We start from the raw sequence: 15,632 nt of genomic DNA on the forward strand, positions 1-15,632 counted from the left end.
ACATACACACATATATATATATATATATACAAATACACACACATACATATACAAACATGCTTATATATATATATATATATATATATACATACATATGTATACACACATATATATATATATACACAGTATATATATATATATATATATATATACACAAATACAGACACATTTACACATACACACACATACATATATTCATACACTCACATGTGCATATATTCATACACACTCGTTTATATATATATACACCTACAAATACATACACATATACACAGACACACACACATATATATAAACACACACATATATCACATATATACTGTACATACACACATACAAATAAATAAACATACATATACACCTTTGAGCCCTTCCAAGTCCAGCACCATATTCATTTTAATAAGTGTTAAAATGTTTTGTTTTTAATAATAAACCTTTATTTTAAATGTAATCGGTATAAATATAAATGAAATACTTTAGTGTAATATATTTTTCATCTGTTTTGTTATGCAATTCTTAAGGTGTTAACACTTTATGTCAGCTCAGAGCTATTTTGTGTTGTCCTCAAGGACAGCACTTAACTCACCACTGTGCTAAGTATAGGATACTAAAAACAAATGTCACCCACATTAAGATGGTTAACATTTTTTAACATCCACCAGTAATACCAGATTGTATGCTGGTCTTGGCACAAGGTGAGCAAAAGATAACGCAACATGCACTATTGATTGTGCTCCAATTGTAATCTAGCAAAAATGTTTAACAAAGGAACAGCTTTCTATTATGCATTTAATATTTATTTTGCCTGTATATGTTGTAAAATACCAATGAAAGGTGAGCTTCTTTTACTTCCTCCAGAGAGGCTTAATAATTTTGTACCTGCATAATAATTAAGTATGGGGAAATTTATCAGGCCAAAAAAGTTTATTTACACGTCGCTAAATATCTGAAGCAAAAGAGACCAGGATATGGATTCCATCAGGCATTTAAGATGTTTATCCCTTAACTGCTCTTGATTTGCACAGCCTGGGCTAACAAAATGCGAGTAGTAAGTGATTATTACATTGTTATATGCATCTAAAAAAACAACACAAATATAAGGATAAGAACCAGCTAAACGAAAGAGGATAAAATAAGACAATGCTGACTCTCCCACCAGCACCAAACACCACCCTTCATATTCAGATTTGTATTTGATTTTTTTTTCTTTGTCTTAAGCTATAACCGCCCCTGAGGACTGTAGATATTCTATGCTGTTCAATGCAAAAGTAGGGAGTTTGGGAAATGCACATCCATTAACTGCACACAAAACTATGTTTACTTAATTACCCCAAAAAAACCTATATATGCCTGTTCATATATAATAGTGCAATGTTTTTGCATGTACAGTTTTTACAACATAATACACAGTTTTGTGGTACTTTGTGTCAAATACAATACATTAATCTAGAACTAATGGCCTTAAACACACACCCAGTTCCTCAAAACGATTGTCAATTGCCTTGAAATGATGGAAAAATATTCTATCTTTTGTGTCAACCTTGTATCTGCTTTGTAATGTAATTTTTATTTGCATAATATATGCATAAATAATTTGTCTATTTCTATGATGTACTGTTAAATCTAAAACTGTAGCCAATCCTTTTTTTCTGGTAAGCATGGTAACAGATATTTTACTGAATTAATATATATATATATCTGCAATTTTACATGGCAAATACTTATGTAATGCGATATATTACATTTTTATTATATTAAAACTATTTAAAACCATATTGAATGAACTTACTTTTTGCTGCTGCAGAAAACGGAAAGGATATATAAAATATAACACCCTCATTATGTCTAACTATGGAAGTCAACGACACACCAGAAAACATGCTTCTCCGTTACTGGATACATATTTATTAATCACATGCAAAAAACTTGGAAGTATTGCTTTTATTAGTAAGATTTTGTGAGTTATCAGGAGGTACACCAATACAGACAATGAGGTTCAATTACATAAGTTGAAGGGGCAGTCTAGTCCAAATGAAATCTTCATGATTCTGATAGGACATATCATTTTAAACAACTTTCCAATTTACTTTTTTCATCAAATTTGCTTTGTTCTGTTGGTATTCTTAGCAAATAAGGTAAACATAGGTAGGCTCATATGCTAATTTTTAAGCCCTTGAAGGCCGCCTCTTATCTGAATGCATTTGACAGTTTTTCACAGCTAGAAGGCGTTCGTTTATGTCTGCCTAATAGATAAACATTGTGCTCACACCCGTGGAGTTACTTATGACTGATTGGCTAAAATGCAAGTCTGTCAAAAGAACTCAAAATAAGGGGGCAGTCTGCAGAGGCTTAGATCACAGAGGTAAAAAGTATATTAATATAACCGTGTTGGCTGTGCAAAACTGGTTAATGGGTAATAAAGGGATTATCTACCTTTTTAAACAATACAAATTCTGGAGTAGACTGTCCCTTTAATGATATAATAGAAATGATCTATCAGTCTTTATAGTGAGAATGTGTGAGTCATTGTTACATAAATTTACACCTGTGTTTCATTGTTAATGAGTTAACAGATATGTGCAATTTTACTAAAGTCCGCAATAAATCCAGGATTGTATTGTGGTGTCTGCTGACCTTGTACGCTTGTTTTTAACATTGGCTAAAAATGTTATCTTTTTTTGCACATCTGGACTTAGTAAGGACTTTATATACTGTTTTTTTGAAACAGTGAGTTAGCTCCATTTCCAGGAAGTGACTTCAGAGTCCGTGCTAAGTTACTTGTTTACAGGGGAACGCCATTTGTATGAGCACTACCTCTATCAAACCTGCAGGATTTCATCCATTAACCTAATATAACTGTGCATGGTACTGCATTATAGGGGCCATAATACAGAATTCGGGAGTACTATACATTTGGGGGCATATTTATTAAAGACCCCTACTCCATAACCTGTCCACCTGCTCTGAAGTGGAGGACAGGAATCAACCTTACTTAAAGGGACATAAAACTCAACTTTTTTTTTTTCATTATTCATATAGAGAATACCATTTTAAAAAGTTTCCCGTTTACATCTATAATCAAATTTGCTTCATGTTATTCTTTGTTGAAGAGATACCTAGGTAGGTAGCGTGCACATGCCTGAAACATTACATGACTGGAAATAGTGCTGCCATCTAGTGCTTTTGCTAATGTATAACATTTTTGTAAAACTGCTGCCATATAGTGTTGCAGACACATGCACACTCCTGAGCTCACATCCCTGCTTTTGAACAAAGGATAACAAGAAAATGAAGAACATTTGATAATACAAGTTAATTGGAAAGTTGTTTAAAAGTGTATGTTCTGTCTGAATCTGAAACAGTTTTTGTTTTTGGATCCGGTAAAGTTTACATTTTTGTATTAATCATTTTTCCTTTTCCTATAACACTGTTTATTACTATTGAGACCCATGACATACAGTACACACCCTTTAACACTATTTAGAGTTATCTGAGGCTTCAGATGTATAACAAATGCATTTCTGAAAATGTTTTACCTCAGGTAAAGAAGCAAACGTTCAATTCTATAAGCATCCACATTACCCAGAATTCACAGTCTTCACAACCAATAAGTAATAATAGAAAAAACTAATCCAACAACCAAATACTGGTTTCTCTACTCCTGAAGCTACATCCCAGAATGTGTGTCCATTATAAGAAGGTAAAGTATCCATAATAGGTTACTTAAAGGGACAGTCTAGGCCAAAATAAACTTTCATGATTCAGATAGAGCATGTCATTTTAAACAATTTTCCAATTTACTTTTATCACCAATTTTGCTTTGTTCTCTTGGTATTCTTAGTTGAAAGCTTAACCTAGGAGGTTCATATGCTAATTTCTTAGACCTTGAAGCCCACCTCTTTTCACATTGCATTTTAACAGTTTTTCACCACTAGAGGGTGTTAGTTCATGTATTTCATATAGATAACACTATACTCGTGCACGTGAAGTTATCTGGGAGCAGGCACTGATTGGCTAAACTGCAAGTTTGTCAAAAGAACTGAAAAATGGGGCAGTTTGCAGAGGCTTAGATACAAGATAATCACAGAGGTTAAAAGTATATAAATATAACTGTGTTAGTTATGCAAAACTGGGGAATAGGTAATAAAGGGATTATCTATCTTTTAAAACAATCAAAATTCTGGTGTAGACTGTCCCTTTAAGTTCTTCATAGTAGTAGCTCTATATAAGGTGAAGATTTATGTGCATGCATCAAAAATGCTGATCTGTTGATGCCCACTAGTATAACTTTAGTTGTAAATCTAACCTGAGTCTGGTTCTGATTCCTGAAATATGAAGTGGACAATTTCAGTATCCCAACATCTAATCTATTAACTAAAGGGAAGAGTAATAAACCTATGACAAAAAAGCTCATGTCCCATAATACAACAGTCTGAAAGATTAGTTTGTAAAGGTGTTGATACTTTTCAAATTAGAACAGATGTTCCTATCTGTCACCAAGAGTTATCACTTTTCAATTCATCACATTTTAGCCGTTTCTTCTGTAAACCTAAGTACATAAAAATAGAAATTAGAGAAATCTTAAAAGGACATGAAAACCAAAATTATTCTTTCATGATTCAGATAAAGCATACAATTTTAAACAACTTTCTAATTACTTCTCACATCTAGTTTGCTTCATTCTTTTGGTATCCTTTGTTGATGGAGCAATAATGCACTGCTGGGAGCTAGCTGAAAGCCAGTTACAAGAGTCTTATATGTGCAGTCACCAATCAGCAGCTTCTGAGACTACCTACGTATACTTTACCTAGGTATACTTTTGAACAAAAGATACACAGTTAACGAAACAAATTAAATAGAAATAAATTGGAAATGTATATAAAATGTCATGCTCTATCTGAATCATCAAATAAACATTTTTGGTTTCTTGTCCCTTAATGTAACCCAGTATTCCAAAGATTGTTGAGCAAGTGTGCAGCGTGGAGGGCGTTTCATTTATGGTTAAATACAATTACAATATTAAAGGGATAGTAAAGTCCAAATTAAACTTTCATGATTCAGATAGGGCATGCAATTTTAAACAGCTTTCTAATTAACTTTTATCATCAAATTTGCTTTGTTCTCTTGTTATTCTTAGTTGAAAGCTAAACCTAGGTAGGCTCATATGCTAATTTTTAAGCCCTTGAAGACCGACTCTTATCTCAATGCATTTGACAGTTTTTCACAGCTAGAGGGCGTTAGTTCACGTGTTTCATATAAATAACAGTGCTCACGCACATGAAGTTATTTAAGAGTCTGCACTAATTGCCTGAAATGCTAGTCTGTCAAAAGATCTGAGATAAGAAGGCAGTCAGCAGAAGCTTAGATACAATGTAATTACAGAGGTAAAAAGTATATTTCTATAACAGTGTTGGTTATGCAAAACTGAACACTAGTCATTGCCTATTACATTTTCCAAAGCTATGGTAATTTTTAAGTTATATTCACTAAGAAAACAAGCTAAATGTAATTGTTACCAAGAGTTATGATATTAGATATGGCTTCAGCTTCAACAAATCACCATCTGCTCCATTTGCTTTATTGTGTACTCAATCTGGAACTCGAGTGTTTCAATAACATAAAATAATACTTCTTAATAAATTGTCTTTCTATGCTGTAATGTTAAAGGGACAGTCTAGTCCAAAATAATCTTTCATCATTCAGATAGGGCAGATGGGACATGTAACTTTCCCATTTACTTTTATCACCAATTTTGCTTTGTTCTCTTTGTATTCTTATTTGAAAGCTAAACCTAGGAGGTTCATATGCTAATTTTTTAGACCTTGAAGACTGCCTCTTACCTAAATGCATTTTTACAGTTTTTCACCACTAGAGGGTGTTAATTCATGTGTTTCATATAGATAACACTGTGCTCACGCACGTGGAGTTACCTAGGAGTCATCACTGATTGGCTAAAATGCAAGTCTGTCAAAAGAACTGAAATAAGGGGTCAGTTTGCAGAGGCTTAGATACAAGGTAATCACAGAGGTAAAACGTGTATTAATATAACAGTGTTGGTTATGCAAAACGGGGGAATGGGTAATAAAGGGATTATCTATCTTTTAAAACAATAAAAATTCTGGTGTTGACTGTCCCTTTAAATCATAAACTGTAGGCAATACTTTTTTTCTGGTAAGCATGGTAACAGGCATTTTAGTAAATTAATATATGCAATATCTATAATTTTACATGGCACATACTTGTAATGTGATATATTACATTATCATTATATTAAAACTATATAAAACCATAATGGAATAAATTACTTTTTGCAGTTTTCCTCTTTGAGAAAATTGACCAAACACTTTAACTCTCTGTAGTTTTTATTAATTAGATTAATCATTTATCAGCAGTTACAGCAAAACAAACGCGGAGGTTCAATTACATAAATGAATGATCTAATAGAAACAATCTTTCAGTGCTTATAGTGTGAGTCACTGTTATGTAAGTTTGCACATACGTAAAAATCTTTTTTCATTGTAAATGTGTAAGTTACAACGTCAAGAATTAAATAACAGATATGTGCAATTTTATTAAAGTCCACAATAAATCCGTCCACGATTGTATTGGGGAATCATGTGTCTGCTGACCTTTTACACTTGTTTTTTAAACATTGTTTAATAAAAGCTATTTTTTTATATTTTTTGCACACTTTCCTGAAATCTCTATATACTTTTTTTCCGACATAGTGAGGTATCTCAGTTTCCAGGAAGTGACCTCATAGGGGTCAATTTATCAAGCTGCGTATGAAGCTTGATGCCCCGTGTTTTCCTGAAGGCTCGCCAGAAACAGAAGTTATGAAGCAGCGGTCTAAAGACCGATGCTCCATAACCTGTCCTCCTGCTCTGAGGCGGCGGACAGAAATCAACCCGATCGAATACGATCGGTTTAATTGACACCCCCTGCTAGGGGGCGGTAACTGCTGGTGCAATGATAAATGTAGACAGCGTATGCTGTCGGCATTTATTGATGTGCAGCGGACATGATACGCTACATCATATGTCCGTCCGCACTTTTATTTTATTTATTTTTTTAGTATATTGTTTTTTATTTTATTTCAAAATCACATGACAAAATCCAGCAAGGGCACAATACAATACGTTGAAAGCAACTTTTGGTTACAGTGTTAGACCAGAGAGTGACATAACTCTCATTTAACAAAAAAAGAAGGCAGACCTTATGAGACAACTCATCACATTTGAGCAAGAGTCCTAGGCAATCCTTCCCGTTATCGGGTTTAAAGTGTTCATGCAAGATTTGTTGCCTATGCTTCAAATATCAGACTACATGGTAGGCACGTTGCTTCTTGAACCAAAGCTTCAGCTACAATTATGCCAATTGCTGGTGTAATTAATTAAAAAGCACAACAACATCTTCAGATAGGTAACATAACATAAATACAAAAGAAATAACAATAACAACAATTTTAACTTGGCAAAAATAACCATGTGTACTCTGAGATATAATGGGTTTTCCCTTAAGGCCCTTGGGGGAAAGTGCAGGGGAACTTTGTCTGGTAATGTGAGGGAATTCCTCTCTTATCAAATATTACTGTGCTTATAAGACTCACAAAGAAATAGCATGTCCTCAAAAAAATCTAACTCCCCGACTTTGAGATAATGGAATCTTTCTAGAATTAAGTCGGAGTCCACTAATCGTCTTCACTCACTAATGGATGGTATCTTTGTGGATTTCCAGTACCTGGGTGTTATTTGTTTCGCTACATTTAACATAATTTGGAATAATTGCCTCCTGATCCTGCACGAGATCTGAAGTGATTTTTGAAGTAGGATTACCTCTGGAGTTGATTTCAATTGAGTGTGTAAAACTGAGTTAATTTCTATAAAAATATTGTCCCAGAAATCATTGATGGGTACACAATCCCACCAAATGTGTCTCATGTGGCCTACCTGATCACAACATCTCCAGCATGTGCTGGAACTTTTTTTTATATATATATGTTTAATTTTGGCAGGGGTCAGGTACAACCTCATGCATATTTCAATGTTTGTTTCTTTTGCACCCGAAGAGTGCGCAGATTTTATTAATTTTTTAAACCTATTATTCCACTCTTTAAGTGTTGTATTTGTATTCATTTCCTGATCCCAAATGTTTGTGTAAGATGGAGGGTGTGGAAATCTGCTATTGAGAACCAATTTATATAGAGTAGAAATTGACTTCTGAGGTTTCAGACCCTGAAGGCATGCCTGCTCAAACTGGGTAAGAGGTCGTGTGAAGTCAAGTTTGCATCTATGCGAAAAGATAAAGTGTCTAACTTGGTGATATCTAAACCAAGAGGTTTAGGTTACCATTTTCTAGGACAGAAGAAATTGGAATGGAGGATAGGAATGTGGATCCTGCTCATGACTCTTCTCTAAGGCCAGGAGGAAACTCATGGTTTAATAATATATTTGTGAGTGGGGAGTATTTTGTCGAGATTTTAATGTGAGCAACCAGTCTTTCCAGGTCTCATTGGTTATCGGGAGTTGGGAGATGGTGGGGTTTTTAAGTGCTGAGGAATTCCAACACCAACTACCCAGAGTCTTTGCACCTGCTATGGAGATTTCTATCTGTACCCACCCCTTGGAATTTTCTCTTTTGAATTCGCACCACTCTATGACCCTTTGTAGTGAGATAGTTAATTTATATGAGCTAAGATGGGGAACCCCAAGGCCTCCCTTGGCTTCAACCTTGTATAGTGTACTCTTATTAATACGCGGGGGCCTACGTCGCCAGATGTAATCATTTATAATCTTTTGTAATATGTCTATTTCCTTAGAGATGTTTTGAATGGGTACGGTCTGTAATAGATACAGAGCTTTAGGCTACAGAACCATCTTGAATTCGGCCTAGCCAAGATATGTTCTTTAGTAGCCAAGAGGAGGTTAATGAATGAAATTCATTAATCAGTTCCCCATAGTTGAGTTTACGTGTGTTTTGTGTATCAGGTGTCAAATAGATACCCAAATATTTCAGGCATTTTGTTTGAACCTTAAGGGGACAATTAGTCTTGATGGCCTGTCTGCTGTGAAACATTAATGGGTAGAAATTCAGATTTTAACATGTTGACTGAAAAATTGGAGACCTCCCCGAATTGAGTTAATTCTGTCATGGTGTGTACTATAGATTTTAGGGGGTCTGTTACCGTCAGTAGTAGGTCATCCACAAAAATAGCTAGTTTGTGAAGCATATTTCCTATGCCTATACCTTTAATTTGAGAATAGTAGCGGGGAGAGTGGGCACCCCTGTCTAGACCCATTTCTGATTTCAAAGGTATCTGAGAGGGATCCATTTACCCTTACCTGAGCCATTGGGTTAGCACAAAGGGCCAGTATTTTCCGTATGAATGAGATGGGGAAGTTGAATCATTGGAGTGTCATGTCAAGGCAAGTCCAGTCAAGTCTGTCAAAAGCCTTCTCGGCATCGGTTGAGAGAAAGATGGCTGGGGTAGTCATCTTAGTGATATAATCGATGAGGTTGAGGACTCTAAAAGTGTTATCCCTTGCCTCTCCTTTCAGGGCACAAAGCCCATCTGATCTTGGTGTATTAATTGAGGGAGGATTTTATTTATTTGAGAGGCTAGGATTTTGGCGTATAATTTCAGGTCCGTGTTGAGCAAGGAAAATGGTCGGAAGTTGGCCTGGGTGTCTGGGGGTTTTCCTGGTTTTCTAGTACTGTAATATGTGCATGGAGCATTGTGTCTGGGAAAGGGAGGTCGTCTGATATAGAATTGAAGAGAGTAGTCAGGTAGGGGGCAAGGTATTTTGAAAAGAATTTATTATATAAGCCCGTGAAGCCATCCGGGCCAGGCGCTTAGCGTCCAAGACCTCCCTTGAAGAGATTGGCTGATCTAGGGTTTCCTTAAGCTCTGAAGTTAGTTGTGATATCTGTACCTGGTCTAAGTAATTTTGACATTTTTGGGAATGTGTCTGGAAGTTCCTTTTCGGGAATAGGTTAAACAATTTGTGATAGAAGGTTCTAAATTCTTTGGCTATTGTGTGTGTATCTTCAATAAGTTTGCCTGCCCTACTTTTGAGCGAGTGAATGTAAGTGTTCTGCTGCCTCTTTTTTAGGGCTCTAGCTAACCACTTTCCAGATTTATTACCTTTCCTGTAGAACGTCAGGTTAAAAGATAATAATTGTTTTTGAGTGATAATTTGAAGCAACCTGTTTAGTTGATCTCACTTAGAATTTAAGTTTTCTAATATTTGGGCATCTACTGGGGAGCTTTTGTGGAGAAGGTCCAGTTTTGAAATTTCTGAGGCTAGGGAAACATGTTCCTCCCTCCTTTGTTTTGCTAATTGGGCCTTAATTTTGAGAAATTCGCCCCTAATGGTGCTTTTGTGGGCTTCCCACAAGGTTGTGATATTTACATCAGAGGTATCATTTATCAAGAAATATGATTTAATGTGTTTCGCCAACTTTTTAACCTGCTTCTTCACCTTCAGAAGAGACTCATCCAACCTCCACTGAAAGGGCCAGGAGATTCTACAAGAAACCAGGGAGTGGTCAGACCAAGTAGAGTGAATTATGTTTGCTTCTTTTAAGTATGATAAAACTAAGATAATCTACAAAAATGTAATCCAATCTAGAATAACATTTATTGGGATTAGAGAAGAAGGTAAAGTCTTTTTGTTTTGTGTATTTAAGTATTTCCAAGTGTCATGGACCCCTAGCAATTAAAGGTTTTGCCAGATATTTTCCAGGTGCGGAGTTTTAACTCTCGTATCAGGATTAGTGCAATCTATCAGGGGATTAAGAGGTACATTCAAGTCACCGGCTATTACCAGATGGCCTTTGGTATGTTCAATGATGGAGTTAGTGATATTATTGATAAATTTGTTTTGGTTCTTCTTAGGGGCATACAAGTTGACTAGAGTGATAGGTTTGCCCAAGAGAATCCCTGAGAGGCACATAAATCTCCCCTCCTTATCGTGCTCCACTTGAGTTTTAGTAAAGGGAATGGACTTATTAATTAATATACTTACTCCATTGATTTTCTTAGCAGAATTGGAACTGTGAAAATGTTGTGGGTAATTCAGGAGAAAAACTTAGGAATGTGTTTAGATTTAAAATGTGTTTCTTGGAGCATAAGAATATGGCCCCCTTTCCTTTGTAAGTCTAGCAAGGCCATTCTGCGTTTTCTAGGACAGTTTAACCCCTTAGTGTTTTGTGTGATAATAACCAATTCCTGTTGAGTGTTACTGCTCCTATTCGTCATTGAAGAGGATATAACCCTTTACATAGTTTCCTATATACCTGCACCTCCCTGCTATACATATTGAGTACACATACCTGAAAATACATGAAAACACATAAAAATAAATAAAAAAAAAATATTTTCCTGCTCCCTCGTAAGGAGGGATAAATAACAGTATAACACTAATAAAGAGAGAAAATTCTCCTAACTAGCTGAGAATATACAGTATATATGGTCAAATATTAAACTAGCTGCTGGCATAAAAACATAGTAAAATGGGGTTTAACAGTACCCCAATCTTGAGATTCACATATTAATTTAGTAAACTTTAGCATCAATAATAGTTATATGGGATTTATCCTGTGTTTGACTATTCAACTAATTAATATTGAGAACAGTCCACAAATCATATAGTGGGACACATCTTATAGGTAGATTCTCCATATGGAACTCCTAAAAAGGAAAATAAAAAATTGAGTTAAGAATACCGTCCTGGGTGGGCCGGATCACCCCTTCTCAGACACTGATGCTTGGCTGCTCGGGGTGTTTCTACGTGTCCGCCTTTGTTGTACCTGCTGCCATTCTTTCCTCTGGGGCAAAGGGACACCACTAGTCCCCAGTACTTGCCGTTCATAAATAGGTCAGCATTCTCATACTTGATGGGTTGTTGTTCCATAGGGAGCTTCATAATTTCCTCCTTGGTTTGATAATTCGTGATGCGGACAATTACATCCCTGGGAGGCTGCGTATCAAATTGTTTTGGGCGAAGGGCTCTATGGGCCCTGTCTATGTTGATTTTAGTTGGTACCTCTGTCTGTTTAAGAAAGTTAAAGAGATCTTGTAGGTATTGCTCCAAGTCAGGTGCTAGAATAGCTTCTGGTACTCACCTGATCCTGATGTTATGCCTTCTACTTCTATTTTCTGCATCATCCATTTTCTCTTCTAAGTCTTCAAATGTGGAGTTTTGTTTATGGATCATATTATGTAGTTCCACTATTGCTGAGGAGTGGGTGTCCTGTGTGTTTTCCACTGCTTCTACTCTGTGGCCATTGTCCGCCATTTCCTTTTTAAGGTCGCTGATTTCATTTTTAATGCATTGCTTTACTTGAGAAACTAGGATGAAAAATCCTTTTTTGATTGCAACAATTCAAACAGAGCTTTGGGTATAGTTATAGTGTCTGCCAAAACTTCGTGTCTGTTTCAGAGGAAGTGGAGGCCGCCGCAGAATCTGGATATTCCGTAGCATTGATACCGGCAGCTTTAGCTTCTAGTGTTTTAAAAAAATTATTTACTGAAGGTGTCTTGTGGTTTCTCTGTTTAGGGCCGTTTCCATTTTTACTTGGCTTTTTAGGAGACATGTTTAAGTCCTGGTTTGAGGACTCACAATTAGAGAGTTGCGGGCAGATGCGTAGTGTTGCAGAGTTTTATTTTAGTTTGTAGCTAGGCCCTTATTGTCAGCAGTGACCTATTTAGTTATAAAGGGGTTTATACAGTTCACATGGCCATCAATACCAGGATGGGTTTTATATTTGTACTTTCCCTTCACCTCTCTGTGTCTTGTTTGTATCTGTGGGGATATACTACTAATAAATCTGGCCGTTATGTTTTATCCATTGGAGCCAGAAGGTTAAGATCCCGGATTTACTCTCATGATAAAAAGTGTTGCTTTTCTTATTTGTGGCATGTGCACTGAGTCAGAACTTACTTTTAGCCCCCCATTATGTGGAAACATACCATGAATCAGCCTGCTTGTCGGATTAGAGTTTTACTCTGTAGCCACGTGGATATCGTCTGCGTAAAGTTTAGCTTACTGTGAGACAATATCGATCCGACCCCTTGTATATTGGCTTATCCTTGATGTGTTATGGCTGCATTTTTCCTTACCTCCTCTTCCGCTCTGTTCTGAGACTCTATGAGTCGCGATGCGGTTTTGGCCATGCACGGGAGCTGTAAACTTCAGCCGGGTCGCTTGATGTCAGGGCCTCACTCACATCGGCAACAGCACGCCACATGTAAGCTTTGTCAGCTGTCCTCCTTGCTTCCTAACTAAACGGGACCGGTTCACTGATAGTTCCCCAGTCTGACACGAAGCTTGTCTCTGCTCTAGTTAGTATTTAATGGCTTCTCAGCCAGTTTGGGCACGGGAGCTCTCTCAAGCCGTGGTCATCTCCCTGACTGGCTAGCTCCGCCCCCCCATGTCCGTCAGCACTTTAATGAATATACCCCATAGTCTGTACTAGGCTTCCGGGTTGCAGGGGAACACCACTCTACACTGGAGCCTAGTTATTATAATTATTAACTCTAATCAACCTGCAGATTTTATCTAGTAACCTAATACAATTCTGCATGATACTTCTGTATAATATTACCAAGATTTATGATATTAGATTTGGCTTCAGCTTTAACAAATCACCACCTGCACACTTTGCTTAACAGTGAATATTGTACTCAATCCGGAACTCAGGTATATCAATAACATAAAATAATCTTTCCTAGCAGAGTATTGTGACTTGGTAGTTTAATAGTGTGTTTGACATGGAACTTGATACAGACCTCTGGGACAGCGTGCCAGGGAACATTCACTGTAATCATTCAAATAGAAGTATCAAACTTGGATCTTGATTCAGATTACTGATTCAGATTCAGCAAACCAGTTTTATTCTTATGGGCCAGATTTACAGGAGCCAAATGTGAAATGTTTGTCCTTCTTGATGTGATTATAGTTTTCCATTGAACAATATTTTAGAAAAGGTGTGATTTGTAAGCTGTACACATTGAACAGTCGCAAACTGTGATCACTTAGGAGGAGGTCTCAATTTGCGGTTTATTTTCAATGAGTGCTTTTTGTGTGTATAATGACATAACAATACTGCTGAGGGATTGGTTCGCTCAATAATATACCCTTAAAGGGACACTCAAGTCAAAATACACTTTTATGATTCAGAAAGAGCATGCAGTGTTAAGACACTTTCCAATTAACTTCCATTATCAAATGTTTCACAATCTTGTTATATACACACTTGCTGGGGAACAAGATTCTACTGAGCATGTGCACAAGATCACAGGATATACGTATACTGGTCTGTGATTGGTTGATGTCTGTCACATGATACAGGGGGTGGGATAATTGGAGAAAAAATAAATTTGTCAGAAAAAAAATATACTGCTTATTTAAAATGCACTTGTTAATTATATAATTCTACTGCTTTGAGTGGTCCTTGAAGTGGTTTTTGAAGGAAGAATATAACTAAAAGAAATGTATTATGAGCCATATGTTCTAATGAGGGGATTTTGCAAGGGCAGTTTGGCCAACAATCACAACATTTATTTTCAATTCAATATATTTACTACACAATGTCCATGGCAGTTTTTGCTTAAAAAAGTTTATTGAAATAATCGTATTTAGTGACAGCTATGTGGTAATATCTCTGCATTTATCTATAAGGTGCATTTGCATAAACACTTTCAAATTTGTATACGTCACCTAACACGAGAACCATGTTATTAGGCCTGCTAAAAGGGACAGGAAAACTCCAAGTCTTTATTTCATTATTCATATAGAACAGACAATTTTAGTAAACTTTCAAATTTAATTTTATCATCAAATTTGCTTCATTCTCTTGTTCACCTTTGCTTAAGGATCATCATTGCACTACTGTCAGCTAGCTGAACACATCTAGATAGTCAATCACAAGAGACAAATGTATGCAGGCACCAATCACCAGCTAGCTCCAACTAGTGTAGGATATGTTCAACAATTGATACGAAGAGAACAAAGCACCTTTGAAATCAGAAGTGATTTGTATTAAAATGACAGGCTTTATCTGAAGCATGCATGGTTAGTTGTGTCTTCCCTGTCAGTTTAATTCATGCAATAGGAATGTGTTTGCTGCCCTTGTATGACAAAAATATAAGTAGAGTGTCATGCTTTCACCTATCCTTGCTTTCCCTTTAATAGGAGGTGTCTACCATCAGGTATAAAGGTTCCTCCCACAGTCTAATAGTTGCTTGATTATTTTGTTCTACTAGCTCAGAATTATCCAGCTCCTGCATCTTCTGGTATCTTTGTTGTGCAGACCTCACCTCTCTCACCAGCTATCACCTTGTGAGCATCCGCTCTCACCATCTCATTGGAGTAATTTCAGATCAATCTGTCTCCCTGAAACTCCTGCTCTCTCAGAGCTGACAGTTTCCAACGTCCGGTTTCAGTAACACTGCAGCTGTGACGTCACACGCCGGAGCTGCACACAGACTGTCTCAACTCCAAAGGATCTCCTCCTGTTACAGTGTATCTGGACTTCCACTAAATAGTAAGAATTCTTACCTAATACTCCTCTCTAATGTTAATAATTACCTGGTACCTAAACTATAACTTGTTAACAATCTTTACTAA

The 15,632-nt window shown here is 36.4% G+C and overlaps 1 protein-coding gene across 1 annotated transcript in view; it reads left to right on the forward strand.

The window, feature by feature from the left end:
- CPNE8 (copine 8) overlaps positions 1–1,773 on the forward strand; it is a 959,176-nt gene extending 957,403 nt beyond the window's left edge. The window contains exon 20 of the mRNA XM_053716599.1: positions 1–1,773. This exon is cut by the window's left edge and continues 1,747 nt beyond it. The gene's annotated coding sequence lies outside the window, so the exon portion shown is untranslated.
- Positions 1,774–15,632: the final 13,859 nt, after the last annotated feature.

The sequence above is a fragment of the Bombina bombina genome, chromosome 6, assembly GCF_027579735.1.
Source record: "Bombina bombina isolate aBomBom1 chromosome 6, aBomBom1.pri, whole genome shotgun sequence".
Lineage (NCBI taxonomy): Eukaryota > Metazoa > Chordata > Amphibia > Anura > Bombinatoridae > Bombina > Bombina bombina.